This window comes from Cannabis sativa, chromosome 4 (genome assembly GCF_029168945.1).
Source record: "Cannabis sativa cultivar Pink pepper isolate KNU-18-1 chromosome 4, ASM2916894v1, whole genome shotgun sequence".
Lineage (NCBI taxonomy): Eukaryota > Viridiplantae > Streptophyta > Magnoliopsida > Rosales > Cannabaceae > Cannabis > Cannabis sativa.
This window is the reverse complement of record NC_083604.1, coordinates 71,578,877-71,585,715: the sequence shown is the minus strand read 5'-3', so window position 1 is coordinate 71,585,715 and position 6,839 is coordinate 71,578,877. Positions and strand designations below refer to the sequence as shown.

General features: G+C 38.1%; 1 non-coding gene across 1 annotated transcript; it reads left to right on the top strand.

Moving 5' to 3' along the window:
- Positions 1–235: 235 nt before the first annotated feature.
- Positions 236–339, top strand: LOC133037590 (small nucleolar RNA R71). Its single transcript, XR_009687680.1, has one exon. It is a non-coding gene; the product is annotated as a small nucleolar RNA R71 (small nucleolar RNA).
- The last annotated feature ends 6,500 nt before the right edge of the window (positions 340–6,839 follow it).

The following is a 6,839-nucleotide window of genomic DNA, read 5'->3' as shown; positions in this document are numbered from 1 at the left end:
AAGTCGTCCTCTTCCCGAAGTTGGTAAATCCCTACCGGTCGATTTCTCGTTGGTGCTTTCAAGAAGACTTGGACCACTCCATGTGTGAGATTTTTCAGCAAGCTCAATGAGAAACTCAAGAGCTTCTTCGGGTTCCTTTTGAAGGAACTCACCGTTGCACATCATTTCTACGAACCGGCGCTCACGACTTGTGAGGCCTTCATGTAAGTAGCCGACGATGCGCCAACTCTCGTACCCGTGGTGTGGACACCGACTTAAGAGATCTTTAAATCTCTCCCGTACTTGATAGAACGTTTCATTGTCTTTTTGGGAAAATGTTGAGATTTGTCTTTTCAACCGTTGGTCTTATGGACAGGGAAATATTTAACAAAATGTTTTGGTCATTTCTTCCCATGTTCCGATAGACCTAGATCTCAAAGAATACAACCAACTTTTAGCTTTATCCTTCAAGGAGAAGGGAAAACTTTAAGCGTGCGCATCATTGATGGTTGCTCGGTCATAAAAAGTGTCAACAACTTCCTCAAATTCCCTAATATGCACATATGGATTTTCATTTTCTATTCCATGAAAAGTTGGCAAAAGTTGAATAATGCCGGGTTTGACACCAAGACTTGGCATATTAGGTGGAAATATGAAGCATGATGGTATGGAAGTTTGGGTGGGGTGAAGGTAATCATTAAGTGTTCTCTGTTGTATTTCATTATTATTATTCATTGCGAAGGGATTACCGATTATCGTGTGAATGGGAGAAGGAGTAGTGGATGGATTGGACGAAGTTTCACTAGAAGTGGTTTCGTCAGAAGAAGAGTTACTCATCCACTCTTGTTTGCTTTTTTTTTTTTTTTAAAAATATATTTAATTTTTTTGTTCAACTTGTTCCCAGGTTACTTTGGAGGTTTTTAGAATGGTCCTTCACAACTTACTAGAACTCCCCGGTTACCAGCAGTGTGAAGGGTTCACTAACCTTTTCGACCAAAGACCTTTCTAAGCAAAAATGAGTTGCTTATTTTTGATAAAAACAAGGTTGTTTTTGTTATAGTAAATAGCACAAAAATGTAATATTACAATGATTAACACAAAAATGTTCCCAGGCCAATTGGAAGGGATGCCAAGGTACCGCTTCGTCCCAACCTTGCCTAGACAGAACCGAGGTTCCTGTGTAAGGTGGAGGGTACACTAACACAAACTTTATTTAAAAACCAATCTTTCTAGACAGAACAATCTTGGTTTGTGTCATATACAATATTACATCGTTGTACCAAATACTAAGCGTTTTATGAAGAAGTTTTTATAACCTACTTTTTTTTTTTTTTGTATTTTATGATTTTTTAGAGGACTTAAATGCTATGAGTACTAAGAAAAAAAACAAATAAAACACTAATGAAAAAAAAAAATGTAACGTCCCCGCTTCAAGCCTCCATTGGGCCCTTACACCCACGGACTAATGGCTCTTATACACGAGTACGACACTCTGGCTGCTTCATGGACTGATGACTGACCCTACAGACCAACACGAGTGTTTTCAGCGTGCTTTGTCCTCACTCACACGCATCCTGGGAAAACTTCCCAGGAGGTCACCCATCCTTGAAATTGCTCCAAAGCCAAGCACGCTTAATCGTGGAGTTCTTTCGAGATGGGCTACCGAAAAACAAGATGCACCTTGTTGACATAGGTAGTACCAATTAATCTATTTAAGTTCTCTTCAACCGTGTAGTCCCATACCTACACAGCCTAATCATCCCACTTGACCTTCCCTGTGCGATGTGGGATTGCACAAGCCTTACCCGTGTTTCCCTACGATCACGGACTACCGACCGTCACAATCACCCCCCACGGGTCCGACGTCCTCGTCGACCACACTTCCGCCGGGTCAAGGCTCGATACCATTTGTAACGTCCCCGCTTCAAGCCTCCATCGGGCCCTTACACCCACTAATGAATGGCTCTTATACACGAGTACGTCACTCCGTCGCTTCATGGACCGACGACCGACCCTACTGCACCAACACGAGTGTTTCCAGCGTGCTTTGTCCTCACTCACACGCTTCCTGGGAAAACTTCCCAGGAGGTCACCCATCCTTGAAATTGCTCCCAAGCCAAGCACGCTTAACTGTGGAGTTCTTTCGAGATGGGCTACCGAAAAACAAGATGCACCTTGTTGATATAGGTAGTACCAATTAATCTATTTAAGCCCTCTTCAACTGTGTAGTCCCATACCTACACAGTCTCAGAATCATCCCACTTGACCTTCCCCAGGCGATGTGGGATTGCACAGCTTACCCGGTGTTTCCCCACGATCACGGACTACTGACTGTCACAATCTATTCTTCTATTATAACCTTAATGATTAGATTTCACCCTTAACCAAAATTCAACTTAATTATCTCTAATAAAAGAGTAGAGCTTAAAATTATCTATCCATTAACACTTAAAAAAAAAACAAACTTAAGAACGTACCAATAGTTATATATGTCTAATTTATTAAACCTGAAACATACACTCTCGTTAGAAATACTAATATAACAACTAAATTCTTTTTTTTTTTCCTAACATACTCTATTCCAATCTGCTTATAACACAATTCCTTTTGAAAAACACTCTTCTTATGCTCCTTATTTATGAAAATAAGTACAACTTATCAAAAATCAAACTTAAATTACGTAATATAGCAATACCTTGAATTCTTTTTTTTTTCCAAAAATATCTCATAGATCGAATCCTACCCATAAAATTTTAAGACATATTCTTCTAAACGCAAAGAAAACTTCTAGTTACACTAAAGATGTAACGCAACATAAAATATGTAAGACTAACATGAACAGATTAACTAAAACTTACAGTACAGTGAGTCGAGCTTGTCTCATGGCAATGAACTTTACATGTTAGGGTCAACAACATCCTATAGGATAGGTTTTCTGCTTTGTAACGTCCCCGCTTCAAGCCTCCATTGGGCCCTTACACCCACGGAATGAATGGCTCTTATACACGAGTACGTCACTCTGGCTGCTTCATGGACTGACGACTGACCCTACAGACCAACACGAGTGTTTCCAGCGTGCTTTGTCCTCACTCACACGCTTCCTGGGAAAACTTCCCAGGAGGTCACCCATCCTTGAAATTGCTCCCAAGCCAAGCACGCTTAACTGTGGAGTTCTTTCGAGATGGGCTACCGAAAACAAGATGCACCTCATTGGAGCATAGTAGTACCAATTAATCTATTTAAGCCCTCTTCAACCGTGTAGTCCCATACCTACACAACCTCGAATCATCCCACTCGACCTTCCCTGTGCGATGCGGGATCGTTACGCCACCCGTGTTTCCCCTTACGATCACGGACTACCGATCGTCACAATCACCCCCTTACGGGTCCGACGTCCTCGTCGACCACACTTCCGCCGGGCTGCCGCTCGATACCATTTGTAACGTCCCCGCTTCAAGCCTCCATTGGGCCCTTACACCCACGGACTAATGGCTCTTATACACGAGTACGACACTCCGTCGCTTCATGGACCGATGACCGACCCTACGTACCAACACGAGTGTTTTCGCCGTGCTTTGTCCTCACTCACACGCATCCCGGGAAAACTTCCTGCGAGGTCACCCATCCTCGAAATTGCTCCAAAGCCAAGCACGCTTAATCGTGGAGTTCTTTCGAGATGGGCTACCGAAAAACAAGATGCACCTCGTCGATATAGGTAGCACCAATTAATCTATTTAAGCCTCTTCAACTCGTGTAGTCCCATACCTACACAAGCCTCGAATCATCCCACTCGACCTTCCCCTGTGCGATGTGGGATTGCACACCTACCCGTGTTTCCCCTTACGATCACGGACTACCGACCGTCACAATCACCCCCTTACGGGTCCGACGTCCTCGTCGACCACACTTCCGCCGGGTCAAGTGCTCGATACCATTTGTAACGTCCCCGCTTCAAGCCTCCATAGGGCCCTTACACCCACGGAATGAATGGCTCTTATACACGAGTACGTCACTCCGTCGCTTACGGATCGACGATCGACCCCGCGTACCAACACGAGTGTTTCCACGTGCTTTGTCCTCACTCACACGCTTCCCGGGAAAACTTCCCGCGAGGTCACCCATCCTTGAAATCGCTCCCCAAGCCAAGCACGCTTAACTCGTGGAGTTCTTTCGAGACGGGCTACCGAAAAACAAGATGCACCTTGTTGATATAGGTAGTACCAATTAATCTATTTAAGCCCTCTTCAACTGTGTAGTCCCATACCTACACAGTCTCAGAATCATCCCACTTGACCTTCCCCAGGCGATGTGGGATTGCACAGCTTACCCGGTGTTTCCCCTTACGGATCACGGGACTACTGACTGTCACAAAAAATAACTAAAAGATAGTATAAACAATCACACTAAACAAAAATTAAAGTAAAAAAATAATAAAAAAAAATAAAGGGAATAGACTTTTTTTTTTTTTTGTCAAGAAAAAAAATTATACTTGTAAAACTAAATACAAGAAGATGTTAACTATTTTTTTTTTCAAGAAATCATTTCTGATAAGGAAGATCGGATAAAACCGCAACCTTAGAGCATACTTTGAATTCTTGGTAATTTTTTTTACAAATATTTACACAACATAAGACAATATTCACAAGAAAATAAAATATAACAAAAAAAAAAGTTACTAACCTCTTGATTGTAGATTTCACTAGCTTTCGAAAAATTACCTCCCCGCAACTACTAAATTTGTTTAACGCCCAAATGTGACTTCCACTAGCGGTGGTTGTAGTATAGATCGGGCGGTCGATTCCACAAGAAGGTGATTATGGACAAAAGCGTTAGTAGAAAAATAAAAACAAAAGGTTAATAATAAGTGATAATAGTAACCAATGATTTTGTGATTTTTAATTTGATAATAAATATTAAAAGAAAGCAAATAGATGTGTAATCAATAGTAAAAGAGAGAAAGGCTTCAAGAATCATCCATATGCTTGTTTAGCTATTTTGTACCTTTGATTCACTAAGTTGACACAAATGATGTAACATTAAAGTTCATTATATTTTGAGTATACAAGTTCTTAAAAATAAAAGAAATAATTTAATCTTATGTAGAACCTAGAAATGACATTATACATCAAGCAATAATGCAATAAAAGATTAAATATAAAACTAAACATCAATATTATTTTTACTAAATAGTAACACATAGAAAGAGCATGACTAATCCTATATATTTTTAGTAAAAATAATGACAAAGAGATAGAGATGGAGATGGAGGTGACAGTGAAGGAAATGAACATTAATATTACTTTTATTAATTTTTAGACACATAGGGAGAGCATGACTAAACCTATATATCATTTAACAAAAAGTAAATAAAAATTAACATAAAAGATAGAAATGAGCAATACTACCATTACTATAATCACTAAATAAAAATATATAGAAAGAGCATGACTAAGTCTATATATATATTTAGTATAATAGCATAGATAGTATAGATGGAAGAAGAACATAAAAATAAAAGTGGAATATGAACTTGCATTACTCAAATAAACATTACAACAAAAAGTGAATCAAAGATACAAAATAACCTCACTTTGCATATGGAATCATCCCTAACCTTCCAAGGAAGATTAGGCCATTATGCTAATCATTCTCATAAAATTTCTAAAGAGAAAAGATGAGAAGAAAAGTTGAGAGAATTTTGCTATAGTTTTTCTACACTAAAAATTACACACTCAATTACTAAAATGAGCTCCTATTTATAGAGCCATAAAAGGACTAAAAATAAATAAATAAAAATTTGGGATTATAAAATAAATATTAAGATTAAATTTGACATTTCAAATCAAAAATAAAATTAATATTATTTTTGTTATCATTGTGATTTTGACTTCTACTCTTTGGATGAAGGTTGAGTGTGGAAGAGGAAAATAGTTGATTTACGATGACCTAGACTTATCATCATTGCATCACATGCTTTGGAAGAGACAAAATTGATGATGAGCTTCATGGGCTAGGCTTAACCTTTTTGGGTTGGGTTGCTTTGGACTTCAACAAAAATGTCATTTTTTTCTTCATTTCTTTTCAACTTTGCTCCTTCCTCTTTCTTTCAACAAAAATACACTTTAATTCCTACAAGAAAGACATAAATTGAATCAAAATCAAATATTTTCATTTATAAAATATATTACAATAATTTCATGAAAATATCAATTAAAACTCAATTTATTTTATCATTTAAAATAAATAAAAGTGTATTTTTAACCACTAATCAATAATGAATATATTTCATGAAGAAACCTTAACCCAGTTTGCAACAGAATTCAAGTTATCACAACCAAGTTAAGTTTGAGTTCTTTGGACTCAAACTTGCATAACTTTTGCTACAACCACCCAAAACAATTCAAACCACTTCTAAATAGTCCTTGATAACCTTAATAATAATTTCATAATATTCCCAAACTTATTCAACATATTCTACTATAAACAGCCACTGAGAACTAACAAAAATCCTAGAAAACTAATAAATTTCAGGTTAGGTTTTACCTTAGAAGTTTGGAGGAGCTAGGGGTTGAACTCCTTGATGAATTCTAGCTAGGAATAGGCTTAAAAATGGTGGAAAACTCTGAGTTTTGGCCCTGGTTCAGAAGCCACGAAGTAGAGGGAGAAGGAGAAGGTGATTTGGTGTTTTTTTGACTTTTCTTTTTGGTTTTGACTTTGCTTTTTCTTTTTGGTTCCTTTTATATTGCTTTTCCTTTTTATTTACTTCCTAAGTAGCTGGTCATCTAGAAAGAATGAGCCACAACCACCTATCCCTTCCAAAAAGAGTGACTAAGCTCTAAGGGTGAAAAGACTAAAATGTC